At 39.0% G+C, this 18,912-nt stretch overlaps 1 non-coding gene across 1 annotated transcript; it reads right to left on the reverse strand.

Moving 5' to 3' along the window:
* Positions 1-9,213: 9,213 nt before the first annotated feature.
* On the reverse strand, positions 9,214-9,321 carry LOC148567892 (small nucleolar RNA R71). The gene has a single exon (XR_015882957.1). It is a non-coding gene; the product is annotated as a small nucleolar RNA R71 (small nucleolar RNA).
* Between the last annotated feature and the right edge of the window lie 9,591 nt (positions 9,322-18,912).

Below are 18,912 nucleotides of genomic sequence, written 5' to 3' on the forward strand. Positions count from 1 at the left end.
GTTGATCCGTTGAGGAGGATAGAATCTTGCCAGGAATTTGTTCACCACATCTTCCCAAGTTGCTAAACTCTCCTTTGGGAAGGATTCCAGCCATTTAGATGCCTTGTCCTTAAGTGAGAAAGGGAACAGAAGTAGTCTATAGGTGTCAGGATGAACACCATTAGACTTCACAGTATCACATATCCTCAGGAAGGTGGTTAGATGTTGATTGGGGTCTTCCTGGACACCTCCTCCAAATGAACAGTTATTCTGAATAAGGGTGATGAGCTGTGGCTTTAGTTCAAAGTTGTTGGCATGTATGGTTGGCCTTTGGATGCTACTCCCACAGTTTCCTGGGTTTGAGTTGATGTAAGAGCCTAGAACTCTTCTCTCTTGCCCAGCATGATTTGCTAGACCTTCTCTGCCATGGTTGTGAGCCTCTTCTTCATGATGGTTCTCCATGTTTTCATCCATATCTGGTTCAAAGTACTCCTCCTCTTCCTCAGCACCAACTACTCTCTTTCCTCTTGCTTCCCTCCTTAATCTAAGGAAGGTCCTCTCAGGTTCAGAATCAAAGGAAGTTAAAGCCCCGCTTCTTCTCCCTGTCATACAACCAATAAGGCAGAAGCAAGGAAATAATTGCAGAAAGTACTCTTGTTAAAAATTGCTGTTAGTGTGAGTGATGCAATATATCAAACAGTTAGTGGGTTAGTGAACTAAATATTAAATAACTATGAAAAGGAGTAGTGGGGAAGGGAGAAAAAAATAACTAAAACTGAAAGTAATTAACTCAAACAGAAATTTAAATCAAACAAAAGAAAAATGCTCAATCTAGTTATCCTCCAATTTAATCATTGTTGATACAAAATCAATCCCCGGCAACGGCACCATAAACTTGAAAGCATGGAAACTTGTCTCTCAACAATTTTCCTTCGGCAAGTATACTGATTGTCGTCAAGTAAAAACTCACAATAGAGTGAGGTCGAATCCCACATGGATTGATTGGTCAAGCAACTTTAATTAGAGGAATGTTCTAGTTGAGCGAAGCAGAATTTGGTTTGAGAGTTGCAGAAAATTAAATGGCGGGAAAGTAAATAGCAAAAAATGTAAATTGCTGGAAATAAAGAGCTGAATGTAAATGGCGGAAAGTAAATTGCAGAATCTTAAATGGGAATGGGGAAGATGCTCATAAAAGTAAATTACAGAAATTAAAGAGAATGGGTAAGATCAGAAATGGGGAATTCATTGGGCTTAGGAGATGTTGCATTCTCTGGATCAAGTTCATTTTCATCTCTTCCTCAATCAATGCGTTCATTGATCTCCTTGGCAATCTTAAGTGATTGAATTACAATTCCTTGTAATTCAATCTCTCAAATCTTGATCAATAGCCAATTCCTTGGTCAATTGCTCATGAGAAGAGATGAAGTATGGTCACTGATTATACCACATGCATTCCCAAATCAAGTGTTGGTAGAATTATAGTCACCATATCCATCCAACCCCAATTTGGTCCAACATGAGAAAGCATTTCTAGCATGATCTCTTTATTCCTCTTCCAAGGTTCAGAAGAGATCCAAGTATAAATAGCTTCTTTTCCAAGATAACTACCCAATTGGATGAAGATTGAAAGCTTTCTAGTAAAATCAAGAGAAAAGATAGAAGAAGAGTAATGAAAATTAGTATTGATCCATCAAATTACAACAGAGCTCCCTAACCCAATAAAAGGGGTTTAGTTGTTCATAGCTCTGGAAATGGAAAACAAAGATGGAGAATACATCATGAAAACTAGAACTAGAAGTGCAGAGAAAGTAAATTATACAGAGAGTAGTTCCCAATTTCCAATCCCCCAAAAAGCTCCTTTCTAATTCAAAACTACCCCTATATATACTACTCTTCTGATCTTCTAGCTGGTTCTTCAAGTCTTGGATATGGGCCTTTGGATCTTGAGTTTGAAGCAGTTATCTTCCGCAGTGGGCTAAGCTTTACTTGCAGAGAGAAAGTGTGGAGTAGGCAGGGTGTTTAGCTCAGGACGTTAGTGACGTTAACGTTAAGTGAGAGTGTGGGTTCGAGAACGTTAGTGGCAATCACCTTTTTCACTAACGTTCCTTACCTAGGGATAATCCTCGTTAACTTCAACGTTAGTGGCACTAACGTGACCACTAACGTTGCCTCTTGGTCCTTCGCACACGTTATTGGGAATCATCTTTTCCAATAACGTTGAGAGACTTCCCTTCCCCCTACGTTAGAGTCCACGTTAACTTAGTTAACATGGCTCTTAACGTAAGCTTGCCAATCCTTCGAGAACATTAGTGACACTTACCTTTGTCACTAACGTTCCAATGTGCCCCTACTTCCCACGTTAGAGTCCACGTTAACTAGGTTAACGTGGCTTCTAACGTAGTAATGCTAGCCATCTCCAACGTTAGTGACAAAGGTGAGTGTCACTAACGTTGGCTCATCATCTCTCTTATCCACGTTAGCTTCCACGTTAACTAAGTTAACGTGGGAGTTAACATGGCTCATTGTGGCTTGGCCAACGTTAGTGACAAAGGTGAGTGTCACTAACGTTGGCTTCTCTTTTGCTTTCCAACGTTAGAGTCCACGTTAACTGAGTTAACGTGGCTATTAACGTGGCCACTTATGAGCTTGGCCCAACGTTGGTGACAAAGGTGAGTGTCACTAATGTTGGCTCCACTTTCTTTCTTCCACGTTAGAGTTCACGTTAACTTAGTTAACGTGACTCTTAACGTGGGCTATGATGGCTTCAAGGACGTTATTGGCGATTACTTTTCTCATTAAAGTTGTGATGAGCGGATAATTTATACGCTTTTTGGCATTGTTTTTAGTATGTTTTTAGTAGAATCTAGTTACTTTTAGGGATGTTTTCATTAGTTTTTATGTTAAATTCACATTTCTGGACTTTACTATGAGTTTGTGTGTTTTTCTGTGATTTCAGGTATTTTCTGGCTGAAATTGAGGGACTTGAGCAAAAATCAGATTCAGAGGTTGAAGAAGGACTGCTGATGCTGTTGGATTCTGACCTCCCTGCACTCAAAGTGGATTTTCTGAAGCTATAGAACTCAAAATGGCGCACTTCGAATTGCGTTGGAAAGTAGACATCTAGGGCTTTCCAGCAATATATAATAGTTCATACTTTGGCCGAGTTTAGATGATGCGAAAGGGCGTTGAACGCCAGTTCTATGCTGCAGTCTGGAGTTAAACGCCAGAAACACGTCACAAGCCAGAGTTGAACGCCAGAAATATGTTACAAACTGGTGTTCAACTCCAAGAATGACCTCTCCACGTGTAAACTTCAATCTCAGCCCAAGCACACACCAAGTGGGCCCCGGAAGTGGATTTATGCATCAATTACTTACTTCTGTAAACCCTAGTAACTAGTTTAGTATAAATAGGACTTTTTACTATTGTATTAGACATCTTTGATCAGTTTTATGCTATCTTAGACTTGCATGGGGGCTGGCCATTCGGCCATGCCTGGACCATTATCACTTATGTATTTTCAAACGGTAGAGTTTCTGCACTCCATAGATTAAGGTGTGGAGCTCTATTGTTCCTCATGAATTAATGCAAAGTACTACTATTTTTTTATTCAATTCAACTTATTCCGCTTCTAAGATATTCATTCGTACTCCAACATGAATGTGATGAACGTGACAATCATCATCATTCCCTATGAACACGTGCCTGACAACCACTTCCGTTCTACCTTAGATTGAATGAGTATCTCTTGGATCTCTTAATCAGAATCTTCGTGGTATAAGCTAGATTGATGGCGGCATTCATGAGAATCCGGAAAGTCAAAACATTGTCTGTGGTATTTTGAGTAGGATTTAGGGATTGAATGAATGTGACGGACTTCAAACTCGCGAGTGCTGGGCGTAGTGACAGACGCAAAAGGAGGGTGAATTCTATTCCAGTATGATCGAGAACCTCAGATGATTAGCCGTGCCGTGACAGAGCATTTGGACCTTTTTCACAAGTGGATGGGATGTATCCATTGACAACGGTGATGCCCTTACATAAAGCCAGCCATGGAAAGGAGTAGGATTGATTGGATGAAGACAGCAGGAAAGCAGAGGTTCAGAGGAACGAACGCATCTCTATATGCTTATCTGAAATTTCCACCAATGAATTACATAAGTATTTCTATCTTTATTTTCTATTTATTTATTATTAATATTCGAAAACTCCATAACTATTTGATATCCGCCTGACTGAGATTTACAAGATGACCATAGCTTGCTTCATACCAACAAGCTCCGTAGGATCGACCCTTACTCACGTAAGGTTTTATTACTTGGACGACCCAGTGCACTTGCTGGTTAGTTGTGCGAAGTTGTGAAGTTATGTCTGGACCATGGTGTTGTGCACCAGTTTTTGGAGCCATTGCCAGGGAGAGAATGAACAACAATTTTACAACCTCAGAGTAACAATTTTGCATACCAAGCTTTTTGGCGCCGTTGCCGGGGATTGTTTGAGTTTGGAGAACTGACGGTTCATCGTGTTGCTCAGATTGGGTAATTTTCTTCTTATTTTATTTTCAAAAAGTTTTCAAAAATTTTTCAAAAATATTTTCTTCTTTTTCGTTTTTCCCAATTAATATTAAAAAAAAATTATTTTTTTAAAAATATATTTTTCTTCTGAATTTTTAAGAATGAATTCTAGTGTTTCATGATGATTTGTTGAATCCTGACTGGCTGTAAAGCCATGTCTAAATTCCTTTAGACTGAGGATTCAACTAATCACTTTAATGCATGTAATAGCATACTAAAGCTTGGCTGGCTATTAAGCCTTGCCCAACCCTTGGATTGGAGCTTTAGGCCAACATTGCAAGATTCTTGGGATTCTTATTAAAAATTTTGAATTTCTATTTTCTTTTTCCTATATGTTTTTCGAAAAAATTAAAAGAAAATCCAAAAAAAATTAATAAAATCATAAAATCAAAAAATATTTTGTGTTTCTTGTTTGAGTCTCGAGTCAATTGTAAGTTTGGTGTCAATTGCATCTCCATTTGCACTTTTCGAAAAATGCATTCATGCATTGCATTCATCATGATCTTCAAGTTGTTCTTGATAAACCCTCTTGATTGATCTTCATATTTTATTGTTTTGTGTTGTATGGTGTTTTTCATATGCATTTTTGCATTCATAGTGTCTGAACATGAAAGATTTCTAAGTTTGGTGTCTTGCATGTTTTTCTTTTCTCAAAAATTTTTCAAAAAAAATAAGTTCTTGATGTTCATCATGATCTTCATAGTGTTCTTGGTGTTCATCTTGACATTCATAGTGTTCTTGCATACATTCATTGTTTTGATCTAAAAATTCTCATGCATTGAGTCTTTTTCATGTTTTTCTCTTTCATCATTAAAAATTCAAAAATAAAAAAAATATCTTTCCTTTTTTCTCTCATAAATTTTGAAAATTTGAATTGACTTTTTCAAAAATTTTAAAATTCAATTGTTTCTTATGAGTCAAATCAAATTTTCAATTTGAAAATCTTATCTTTTTCAAAATCATTTTCAAAAATCAAATCTTTTTCATTTCTTTTCTTATTTATTTTCAAAAATTATAAAAATATTTTTTAAAAATCTTTTTTTTTATTTTATCTCATAATTTTCGAAAATATCATCAACAATTAATGTTTTGATTCAAAAATTTCAAGTTTGTTACTTACTTGTTAAGAAAGATTCAAACTTTAAGTTCTAGAATCATATCTTGTGATTTCTTGTGAATCAAATCATTAATTGTGATTTTTAAAAATCAAATCTTTTCAAAACTAATATCAATCATATCTTTTCAAAAATATCTTTTCATCTTATCTTTTTCAAAATCATATCTTTTTAATCATATCTTTTTAAAACATATCTTTTTCAAAAAATTGATTTTAAAATATCTTTTCTAACTTCTTATCTTCTTATCTTCTTATCTTTTCAAAATTGATTTTCAAATTTGTTTCAACTAACTAACTAACTTTTTGTTTGTTTCTTATCTTTTTCAAAACCACCTAACTACTCTTCCCTCTCTAATTTTCGAAAATATCTCCCTCTTTTTCAAAAATTCTTTTTAATTAATTAATTGTTTCAATTTTTAATTTTAATTTGATTTCATTCCTAATTTTTGAAAATCACTAACCCATTTTTCAAAAATAATTTTCGAAAATCCTTCTCTCTCATCGCCTTCTATTTATTTACTCATCTACTAACACTTCTCTCCCATCCAAAAATTTGAACACTACCTCCCTCTCTGTGTTCGAGTTTTTCCTCTTCTCTTCTTTACATTACATTCTTTTCTTCTTCTACTCACACAGGGGAACCTCTATACTGGGCAAAAAGGATCCCTATTATTATTTTTCTGTTTCCTCCTTTTTCATATGAGCAGGAGCAAGGACAAGAACATTCTTGTTGAAGCAGATCCAGAACCTGAAAGGACTCTGAAGAGGAAACTAAGAGAAGCTAAATTACAACAATCCAGCAAGCACCTTTCAGAAATTTTCGAACAGGAAGAGGAGATGGCAGCCGAAAATAATAATAATGCAAGGAGGATGCTTGGTGATTTCACTGCACCTAATTCCAATTTAAATGGAAGAAGCATCTCCATTCCTGCCATTGGAGCTAACAACTTTGAGCTGAAACCTCAATTAGTTTCTCTGATGCAGCAGAACTACAAGTTTCATGGACTTCCATCTGAAGATCCTTTTTAGTTTTTAACTGAATTCTTACAGATATGTGATGCACGGAAAACTTGTCTCTCAACAAATCTCCCTTCGGCAAGTGTACCGAATTTGTCGTCAAGTAAAAACTCACAATAGAGTGAGGTCGAATCCCACAGGGATTGATTGATCAAGTAACTTTAGTTAGAAGAATGTTCTAGTTGAGCGAATCCAAAATTTGGGTTGAGAGTTGCAGAAAATAAAAATGGCGGGAATGTAAATAACAGAAAAGTAAATGCTAAAATTAAAGGACTGGAAGTAAATGACTGAAAATAAATTGCAGAATTGTAAATGGGAATGGGGGATTTGCTCATAAAAGTAAATGGCAGAAATTAAAGAGAATGGGTAAGATAAGAGATGGGGAGTTCATTGGGCTTAGGAGATGTTGCAATTCTCCGGATCAAGTTCATTTTCATCTCTTCCTCAATCAATGCACTCATTGATCTCCTTGGCAATCTTGAGTGATTGAATTACAATTTTTTGCAATTCAATCTCTCTAATCTTGATCAACAGCCAATTCCTTGGTCAATTGCTCATGAGAAGAGATGAAGTATGGTCACTGATTATACCACATGCATTTCCCAAATCAAGTATTGAGAGGGTTATAGTCACATACCCATCCAAACCCAATTTGGTCCAGCATGAGAAAGCATTTCTAGCTTGATCTCTTCATTCCTCTTTCAAGGTTCAAAAGAGATCCAAGTTTGAGTAGCTTCTCTTCCAAGATAACTACTCAATTGGATGAAGATCGAAAGCTTTCAAGTAAAATCAAGAGGAAAGATAGAAGAAGAATAATGAAAATTAGTATTGATCCATCAAATTACAACAGAGCTCCCTAACCCAATGAAAGGGGTTTAGTTGTTCATAGCTCTTGAAAATGAAAACAAAGATGGAGAATACATCATAAAACTAGAAATTGCAAAGAAAGTAAAATACAGAGAGTAGTTCTCTTTTTTCCAGCCTCCAGAACTCCTTCTCAATTCAAAGCTACTCCTATATATACTACTCTTCTCAACTTCTAGTGTGATTCTTCAAGTCTTGGGCCTTTGGATCTTGAGTTTGAAGCAGTTCCTTTCTTTATTTGGGCTTGGCTTTACTTGCAGAGAGAAAGTGCGAAGTGGGCGGAGACTTTAGTTCAAGACGTTAGGGGTGTTAATATTTAGTGAGAATATAAGTTCGAGAACGTTAGTGACACTTAACATTGTCACTAACGTTCCAATGCACCCCTTTGCCTCACGTTAAAACCCACGTTAACTAGGTTAACGTGACTTTTAACGTTGCCTTGTTAACCTTCGAGAACGTTAGTGACACTCAACATTGTCACTAACGTTCCAGTGTGCCCCTTCTTGCTTCACGTTAAAGCCCACGTTAACTAGGTTAACGTGGCTTCTAACGTGGCCCTTGCCATCCTTCGAGAACGTTAGTGACATTCAACATTGTCACTAACGTTCCAATGTGCCCCTAGGTCTCACGTTAGAGTCCACGTTAACTAGGTTAACGTGGCTTCTAACGTGGCCATCTTTAGCCATCCCAACGTTAGTGACAATGTTGAGTGTCACTAACGTTGGCTCATTCTTCATTCCTCATCGTTACCTTCCACGTTAACCAAGTTAACGTGGAAGTTAATGTGACTCTTGGGGGTTGTGTGGTTGCTTCAACGTTAGTGACAATGTTGAGTGTCACTAACGTTGTCGACAACTCTTCATCCCTTACGTTAGTTCCCACGTTAACCAAGTTAACGTGGGAGTTAACGTGGTACTTTGCACCATAGGCCAACGTTAGTGACAATGTTGAGTGTCACTAACGTTGGCTTCTCTTCTCCTCTTAACGTTAGAGGCCATGTTAACTAGGTTAACGTGGCTTCTAACGTGGCCACTTATGAGTAATTGCCAACGTTAGTGACAATGTTAAGTGTCACTAACGTTGGCTCAACTTCTCTTCTCCACGTTAGAGTTCACATTAACTTAGTTAACGTAACTCTCTAACGTGGGCATTGATGGCTTTTTGAGAGTGTTATTGGCAATCACTTTTCTCATTAATCTTGCAATTTACCTCCCCTTTTCTTGCTTCCTTTTGGTCCTGAAATCAAGCAATAAACTGCATCAAAGCTCTAATCCAAGTCTTGAGTAATGCAACATAATATTTGTCACTAAACTTATGCAAAATCCTCAAGAAATTATGTAAAATGCACAATGTATGCTTGAATCAAGGCATAGGTGAATATCTACCCAAAACTAGCTTATTTCCTAAAGAAATGCATGAAATTAACCTAAAAACAGTAAAGAAAAGGTCAGTGAAACTGGCCAAGATGCCCTGGCATCAATATGTGATACTGTAAAGACTAATGGAGTAGATCCTGAAGTCTACAGGCTCATGCTTTTCCCTTTTGCTGTGAGAGACAGAGCTAGAATATGGTTGGACTCTTAACCTAAGGATAGCCTGAACTCTTGGGATAAGCTGGTCAAGGCTTTCTTAGCCAAGTTCTTTCCTCCTCAAAAGCTAAGTAAGCTTAGAGTGGATGTTCAAACCTTCAGACAGAAAGAAGGTGAATCCCTCTATGAAGCTTGGGAGAGATACAAAGAACTGACCAAAAAGTGTCCTTCTGACATGCTTTCAGAATGGACCATCCTGGATATATTCTATGATGGTCTGTCTGAATTAGCTAAGATGTCATTGGATACCTCTGCAGGTGGATCCATTCACCTAAAGAAAATGCCTGCAGAAGCTCAAGAACTCATCGACATGTTTGCTAATAACCAGTTCATGTACACTTCTGAGAGGAATCCTGTGAGTAATGGGACGCCTCAGAAGAAGGGAGTTCTTGAAATTGATACTCTAAATGCCATATTGGCTCAGAACAAAATATTGACTCAGCAAGTCAATATGATTTCTCAGAGTCTGAATGGAATGCAAGCTGCATCCAACAGTACTCAAGAGGCATCTTCTGAAGAAGAGGCTTATGATCCTGAGAACCCTGCAATAGCAGAGGTAAATTACATGGGTGAACCCTATGGAAACACCTATAACCCCTCATGGAGAAATCACCCAAATTTCTCATGGAAGGATCAACAAAAGCCTCAACAAGGCTTTAATAATGGTGGAAGAAACAGGTTTAACAATAGTAAACCTTTTCCATCATCCACTCAGCAACAGACAGAGAATTCTGAGCAGAATCCATCTAGCTTAGCAAGTTTAGTCTCTGATCTATCTAAGGCCACTGTGAGTTTCATAAATGAAACAAGGTCTTCCATGAGAAATTTGGAAGCACAAGTGGGCCAGCTGAGTAAGAAGATCACTGAAACTCCTCCTAGTACTCTCCTAAGCAATACAGAAGAAAATCCAAAAGGAGAGTGCAAGGCCATTGAAATGACCATCATGGTCGAATCCAAGGAGGAAGGGGAGGACGTGAATCCCAAGGAGGAAGACCTCCTGGGACGTCCAGTGATCAATAAGGAGTTTCCCTCTGAGGAACCAAAGGAATCTGAGACTCATCCATAGACCATAGAGATTCCATTGAACCTCCTTATGCTATTCATGAGCTCTGATGAGTATTCCTCTTCTGAAGAGAATGAGGATGTTACTAAAGAGCAAGTTGCCAAGTTTCTTGGTGCAATCATGAAGCTGAACGCCAATTTATTTGGTAATGAGACTTGGGGAGATGAACCTCCCCTGTTCACCAATGAACTAAATGCATTGGATCAACTGAGATTGCCTCAGAAGAAACAGGATCCTGGAAAGTTCCTAATACCTTGTACCATAGGCACCGTAACCTTTAAGAAGGCTCTATGTGACCTTGGGTCAAGAATAAACCTCATGCCACTATCTGTAATGGAGAAACTGGGAATCTTTGAGGTACAAGTTGCTAAAATCTCATTAGAGATGGCAGACAATTCCAGAAAACAGGCTTATGGACAAGTAGAGGACATATTAGTAAAGGTTGAAGGTCTTTACATCCCTGCTGATTTCATAATCCTAGATACTGGGAAGGATGAGGATGAATCCATCATCCTTGGAAGACCCTTCCTAGCCACAACAAGAGCTGTGATTGATGTTAACAGAGGTGAACTATTCCTTCAATTGAATGAGGACTCCCTTGAGTTTAAAACTCAAGGACATCCTTCTGTAAACATGGAAAAGAGGCACAGTAAGCTTCTCTCAAAATAGAGTCAACCAGAGCCCCCACAGTCAAACTCTAAGTTTGGTGTTGGGAGGCCACAACCAAACTCTAAGTTTGGTGTTGAACTCCCATATCCAAACTCTAAGTTTGGTGTTGGGGAGTCTCAACAATGCTCTGAACATCTGTGAGGCTCCATGAGAGCCCACTGTCAAGCTATTGACATTAAAGAAGCGCTTGTTGGGAGGCAACCCAATTTTTATTTAATCATATTTTTTATTAGTTATATGTCTTTATAGGTTCATGATCATGTGGAGTCACAAAAACAACTGAAAAAATTGAAGAAAAATCAAAAACAGCATAAAAAAAACAGCACACCCTGGAGGAGGAGTTCACTGGCGTTCAAACGCCAGTAAGGAGCATCTGGCTGGCGTTCAACGCCAGAACAGAGCATGGAGCTGGCACTGAATGCCAAAAACAAGCATGAAGCTGGCATTCAACGCCAGAAACATACTGCATCTGGGCGTTGAACGCACAGAACAAGCATCAGTTCGGCGTTTAAACGCCAGAATTGCATGCAAAGGCATTTTACATGCCTAATGGGTGCAGGGATGCAAATCCTTGACACCTCAGGATCTGTGGATCCCACAGGATCAACTCAGCATCTGTGGACCCCACAGGATCTCCACCTACCAGCACTCACTCTCTTCCCTCTTCTCAATGTTCATCCTCTCTTCCCAATAAACACTCTTCCCCAAAACTCTTCACCAATCACCTCAATCTCTCTTCCTTATCACCACTTCACCACTCACATCCATCAACTCTTCCCCATAAACCTACATCATAAACTCCACCTACCTTCAAAATTCAGAACCAATTCCCCACCCAAACCCACCCTATATGGCCGAATCTTAACCCCCCCTCCCTTCCCTATATAAAGCCCTCCACTCTTCTTCATTTTCATACAACACAACCCTCTCTTCCTCTTCTTGGCCGAATACACCTCTCCTTCCTCTCCTCCATATTTTCTTCTTCTTCTTCATCTATTCTTTCTTCTCTTGCTCGAGGGCGAGCAATATTCTAAGTTTGGTGTGGTAAAAGCATAAGCTTTTTGTTTTTCCATTACCATTGATGGCACCCAAGACCGGAGAATCCTCTAGAAAAGGGAAAGGGAAGACAAAAGCTTCCACCTCCGAGTCATGGGAGATGGAAAGATTCATCTCCAAAGCTCATCAAGACCACTTCTATGATGTTGTGGCCAATAAGAAGGTGATCTCCGAGGTCCCTTTCAAACTCAAGAAAAATGAGTATCCGGAGATCCGACATGAGATCCATAGAAGAGGTTGGGAAGTTCTAACAAACCCCATCCAACAAGTCGGCATCCTAATGGTTCAAGAGTTCTATGCCAATGCATAGATCACTAAGAACCATGATCAAAGTAAGAACCCGAATCCAAAGAATTATATTACAATGGTTCGGGGGAAATACTTAGATTTTAGTCCGGATAATGTGAGGTTGGCGTTTAACTTGCCTATGATGTAAGGAGATGCACGCCCCTACACAAGAAGGGTCAACTTTAATCAAAGGTTGGACCAAGTCTTCATGGACATATGTGTGGAAGGAGCTCAATGGAAGATTGACTCCAAAGGCAAGCCGGTTCAATTAAGAAGACTGGACCTTAAGCCTGTGGCTAGAAGATGGTTGGAGTTCATCCAACGCTCCATTATCCCCACTAGCAACCGATCTGAAGTTACTGTGGATCGGGCCATCATGATTCATAGCATCATGATTGGAGAGGAAGTAGAAGTTCATGAAGTCATCTCCCTTGAACTCTACAAAATAGCCGAAAAGCCCTCCCCTTGGGCAAGGCTAGCTTTTCCTCATCTTATTTGCCATCTATGTTACTCAGCTGGAGCTTTCATAGAAGGAGACATTCCCATTGAGGAAGAGAAGCCCATCACTAAGAAAAAGATGGAGCAAACAAGAGAGCCTGCTCATGGAGCTCAAGAAACACATGAGGAAGCTCACCATCAAGAAATCCCTGAGATACCTCAAGGGATGCACCTTCCTCTACAAAACTTTTGGGAGCAAATCAACACCTCCCTAGGAGAATTAAGTTCCAACATGGGACAATTAAGGATGGAACATCAAGAGCACTCCATCATCCTTCAGAAGATCAAAAAGCAATGAGGGAGGAGCAACAAAGACAAGGAAGAGACATAGAAGAGCTCAAGGACATCATTGGTTCCTCAAGAAGGAAACGCCACCATCACTAAGGTGGACTCATTCCTTGTTCTTACATTCTCTGTTTTTCGTTTTCTCTATGTTAAGTGCTTATCTATGTTTGTGTCTTATTACATGATCATTAGTAGTTAGTAACTATATCTTAAAGTTATGAATGTCCTATGAATCCATCACCTCTCTTAAATGAAAACTGTTTTAATTCAAAAGAACAAGATGTACATGAGTTTCGAATTTATCCTTGAACTTAGTTTAATTATATTGATGTGGTGACAATGCTTCTTGTTTTCTGAATGAATGCTTGAACAGTGCATATGTCTTTTGAAGTTGGTGTTTTAGAATGTTAAATATGTTGGCTCTTGAAAGAATGATGACAAGGAGACATGTTATCTGATAATCTGAAAAATCATAAAATTGATTCTTGAAGCAAGAAAAAGCAGTGAATACAGAAAGCTTGCAAAAAAAAAAAAAGAGAAAAAAATGGCAAAAAAAAAATAGAAAAAGAAAAAGCAAGCAGAAAAAGCCAAAAGCTCTTAAAACCAAGAGGCAAGAGAAAAAAGCTAATAACCCTTAAAACCAAAAGGCAAGGGTAAATAAAAAGGATCCTAAGGCTTTGAGCATCAGTGGATAGGAGGGCCTAAAGGAATAAAATCCTGGCCTAAGCGGCTAAACCAAGCTGTCCCTAACCATGTGCTTGTGGCGTGAAGGTGTCAAGTGAAAACTTGAGACTGAGTGGTTAAAGTCAAGGTCCAAAGCAAAAGAAGAGTGTGCTTAAGAACCCTGGACACCTCTAACTGGGGACTTTAGCAAAGCTGAGTCACAATTTGAAAAGGTTCACCCAGTTATGTGTCTGTGGCATTTATGTATCCGGTGGTAATACTGGAAAACAAAGTACTTAGGGCCACGGCCAAGACTCATAAAGTAGCTGTGTTCAAGAATCAACATACTGAACTAGGAGAATCAATAACACTATCTGAACTCTGAGTTCCTATAGATGCCAATCATTCTGAACTTCAATGGATAAAGTGAGATGCCAAAACTATTCAAGAGGCAAAAAGCTACAAGTCTCGCTCATCTGATTGGAGCTATGTTTCATTGATATTTTGGAATTTATAGTATATTCTCTTCTTTTTATCCTATTTGATTTTCAGTTTCTTGGGGACAAGCAACAATTTAAGTTTGGTGTTGTGATGAGCGGATAATTTATACGCTTTTTGGCATTGTTTTTAGTATTTTTTAGTAGAATCTAGTTACTTTTAGGGATGTTTTCATTAGTTTTTATGTTAAATTCACATTTCTGGACTTTACTATGAGTTTGTGTGTTTTTCTATGATTTCAGGTATTTTCTGGCTGAAATTGAGGGACTTGAGCAAAAATCAGATTCAGAGGTTGAAGAAGGACTGCTGATGTTGTTGGATTCTGATCTCTCTGCACTCAAAGTGGCTTTTCTGGAGCTATAGAACTCAAAATGGTGCGCTTCTAATTGCGTTGGAAAGTAGACATCCAGGGCTTTTCAGCAATACATAATACTCCATACTTTGGCCGAGTTTAGATGACGCAAAAGGGCGTTGAACGCCAGTTCTACGCTGCAGTCTGGAGTTAAACGCCAGAAACACGTCACAAGCCAGAGTTGAACGCCAGAAATATGTTACAAACTGGCGTTCAACTCCAAGAATGACCTCTCCACGTGTAAACTTCAAGCTCAGCCCAAGCACACACCAAGTGGGCCCCGGAAGTGGATTTATGCATCAATTACTTACTTCTGTAAACCCTAGTAACTAGTTTAGTATAAATAGGACTTTTTACTATTGTATTAGACATCTTTGATCAGTTTTATGCTATCTTAGACTTGCATGGGGGCTGGCCATTCGGCCATGCCTGGACCATTATCACTTATGTATTTTCAAACGGTAGAGTTTCTGCACTCCATAGATTAAGGTGTGGAGCTCTGCTGTTCCTCATGAATTAATGCAAAGTACTACTGTTTTTATATTCAATTCAACTTAGTCCACTTCTAAGATATTCATTCGTACTCCAACATGAATGTGATGAACGTGACAATCATCATCATTTTCTATGAACGCGTGCCTGACAACCACTTCTGTTCTACCTTAGATTGAATGAGTATCTCTTGGATCTCTTAATCAGAATCTTCGTGGTATAAGTTAGATTGATGGCGGCATTCATGAGAATCCGGAAAGTCTAAACCTTGTCTGTGGTATTCTGAGTAGGATTCAGGGATTGAATTACTGTGACGGACTTCAAACTCGCGAGTGCTGGGTGTAGTGACAGACGCAAAAGGAGGGTGAATCCTATTCCAGTATGATCGAGAACCTCAGATGATTAGCCGTGCCGTGACAGAGCATTTGGACCTTTTTCACAAGAGGATGGGATGTAGCCATTGACAACGGTGATGCCCTTACATAAAGCCAGCCATGAAAAGGAGTAGGATTGATTGGATGAAGACAGCAGGAAAGCAGAGGTTCAGAGGAACGAACGCATCTCTATATGCTTATCTGAAATTCCCACCAATGAATTACATAAGTATTTCTATCTTTATTTTCTGTTTATTTATTATTAATATTCGAAAACTCCATAACTATTTGATATCCGCCTGACTGAGATTTACAAGATGACCATAGCTTGCTTCATACCAACAATCTCCGTGGGATCGACCCTTACTCACGTAAGGTTTTATTACTTGGACGACCTAGTGCACTTGCTGGTTAGTTGTGCGAAGTTGTGAAGTTATGTCTGGACCATGGTGTTGTGCACCAGTTTTTGGAGCCATTGCCAGGGAGAGAATGAACAACAATTTCGCATACCACGTTGCAAGCTAGCTCCCCTTTCACGTTGGTGGTCACGTTAGTTAGACTAACGTGGCTGCCAACGTGGCTCTTTCTTGCTTCCTTTGTCCTGAAATCAAGCAATACAGTGCATCAAAGTTCTAATCCACATCATGAGACATGCATCATCCAATTTGTCATCTAATTCATGCAAAATTCTCATGAAATCATATAAAGTGTTCAATGTATGCTTAAATCAAGATGTAAGTGAAATTCTACCCAAAACTTGATTATTTCCTAAGAAAATGCATGAAACTACCCTAAAATAGTAAGGAAAAGGTCAGTGAAACTGGCCAAAATGCCCTGGTATCAGACGCCAAAGACTTGGAGCTCTCAAACGTGAATCACACTTTGTCACAATTCCGCACAACTAACCAGCAAGTGCACTGGGTCGTCGAAGTAATAAACCTTACGTGAGTAAGGGTCGATCCCACGGAGATTGTCAGCTTGAAGCAAGCTATGGTCATCTTGTAAATCTTAGTCAGGCGGATTCAAATGGTTATGGAGTTTAAGGTGATGAAAATAAATATAAAATAAAGATAGAGATACTTATGTAATTCATTGGTGGATTTCATATAAGCGTATGAAGATGCTTTGTTCCCCTTGAACCTCTGCTTTCCTATTGCCTTCTTCCAATCATTCATACTCCTTTCCATGGCAAGCTTTATGTTAGGCATCACCGTTGTCAATGGCTACATCCCGTCCTCTCAGTGAAAATGGTCCTGATGCTCTGTCACAACATCGGCTAATCAGCTGTCGGTTCTCGATCATGTCGAAATAGGATCTATTGATCCTTTTGCGTCTGTCACACGCCCCACAATCGCGAGTTTGAAGCTCGTCACAGTCATCCCTTCCTAGATCCTACTCGGAATACCACAGACAAGGTTTAGACTTTCCGAATCTCAGGAATGGCCGCCAATAATTCTAGCCTATACCACGAAGGTTCCAATCTTAGATTAGAAACCCAAGAGATACGCATTTAGGCCATTGCTAGTAGAACAGAGGTGGTTGTCAGGCACATGTTCATAGGTAAGAATGATGATGAGTGTCACGGATTATCACATTCATCAAGTTGAAGAACGAATGAATATCTTGGAGAAGAAATAGACTTGAGTTGAATAGAAAAACAATAGTATTTTGTATTAATTCATGAAGAACAGCAGAGCTCCACACCTTAATCTATGGTGTGTAGAAACTCCACCGTTGAGAATACATAAGAACAAGAGGGTCTAGGCATGGCCGTGAGGCCAGCCCCAAATGTGAAAAGGTCTATCAAAGTCTGAGTAAAAAGATAGATGAAAAGTATGTATCAAAATACAATAGAAAAAGGTCCTATTTATAGAAAACTAGTAGCCTAGGGTTACAGAAATAGGTAATTAATGTAGAAATCTTCTTCCGGGCCCACTTGGTGTGTGCTTGGGCTGAGCATTGAAGCATTTTCGTGTAGAGACTTTTCTTGGAGTTAAACGCCAGCTTTTGTGCCAGTTTGGGCGTTTAACTCCAGTTTTTGTGCCAGTTTTGGAGTTAAACGCCAGAATTCTTGAGCTGACTTGGAACGCCAGTTTGGGCCATCAAATCTCGGGAAAAGTATGGACTATTATATATTGCTGGAAAGCCCAGGATGTCTACCTTCCAACGCAATTGAGAGCGTACCAATTGGGTATCTGTAGCTCCAGAAAATCCACTTTGAGTGCAGGGAGGTCAGAATCCAACAGTATCTGCAGTCCTTTTTCAGCCTCTGAATTAGATTTTTGCTCAGGTCCCTCAATTTCAGCCAGAAAATACCTAAAATTACAGAAAAATACACAAACTCATAGTAAAGTCCAGAAATGTGATTTTTTAAATAAAAACTAATAAAAATATAATAAAAACTAATTAAAATATACTAAAAATATACTAAAAACAATGCCAAAAAGCGTATAAATTATCCGCTCATCACTAGGCTCATCAAAATGTGGTGATTTCAGCTGAAGAGTTCTTGTTATCGCATTGGGGCTGAAGTCCACCTCTTTTCCTCTTACTTAGCTTTTGAAGGTGGGGGCCTTGGTTTTGTCTTCTCTGACCACATTTGCATAGAACTCTTTGATGAGGTTTGCATTTATCTTTGCTTCTGGGTTCGTGAGCCTTTGTCAAACCCTTTGTTCAATCTTCTCTCGAATCTGTGGGCACTCTTCCTCATTAAGTTGAAATGTTAACTCAGACAGTATCTTTTTGAGCTTTATTTGTTCAAATTCGAGTTCATGGAATGCCGTTTTGAATCTCCTTTCATCGAAAGGAATGCTCTCCACCGGTTCCTTCCTCTTTTGCCTCTTGGAGCTTGATGATGTCATGAGTAGGAGTTGATGTGTGAAGGTGGTGGAAGGTATGGATAGATGGGGTGGTTGTGTGATGGACGGATGGGGTTTAGCATGGGATGAGCATAAGGATCATCAACTTTATGATGGTGTTGGTTCAGTTTCCAAGCTTGTTCTTCTTCCAATGTTGCATGGCAACAATTACCAATGCAATCCCCTTGGAGACACGTGTATAGTCCTCTCCTTTTGTGGTAGCCGAACCCTTCAATTGTCCCACCAATTCTCCTACAAAATAAAAGAAATATGATTAAAAGAAAACTTGTGGAAAGTGGTGGCAAAATTAAAAGAATAACTACTTTTTAAAGTTTTTGTTTCTAACTACTAAGTGCTGTTCATGAGTGCACACCAACTGACTACTCAACATCCATGTATGCAACATTGGCAACACCAAACTTAGTTTGGTGCCATGTGGTGTAAAAGATTTTTTCAAGACCCCTAAGAGTGACATGATATGGGTTACATTTATGTTCTCTTAGTGTGCCTTGAACACCAAACTTGTTCCTCACTATATGTTGCACAAAAGGATTCATTCAAGTGCATGTCAAGTTGAGTTGAAATCCCTGAACCTTGCTTTATTAACTACTTTTAAAAGCATGTAAAACATGGGTTGCCTCCCATGAAGCGCTTCTTTAGTGTCACTAGCTTGACG

Source organism: Arachis ipaensis, chromosome B4 (genome assembly GCF_059453495.1).
Source record: "Arachis ipaensis isolate K30076 ecotype BB chromosome B4, ASM5945349v1, whole genome shotgun sequence".
In the NCBI taxonomy this organism is placed as follows: Eukaryota; Viridiplantae; Streptophyta; class Magnoliopsida; order Fabales; family Fabaceae; genus Arachis; species Arachis ipaensis.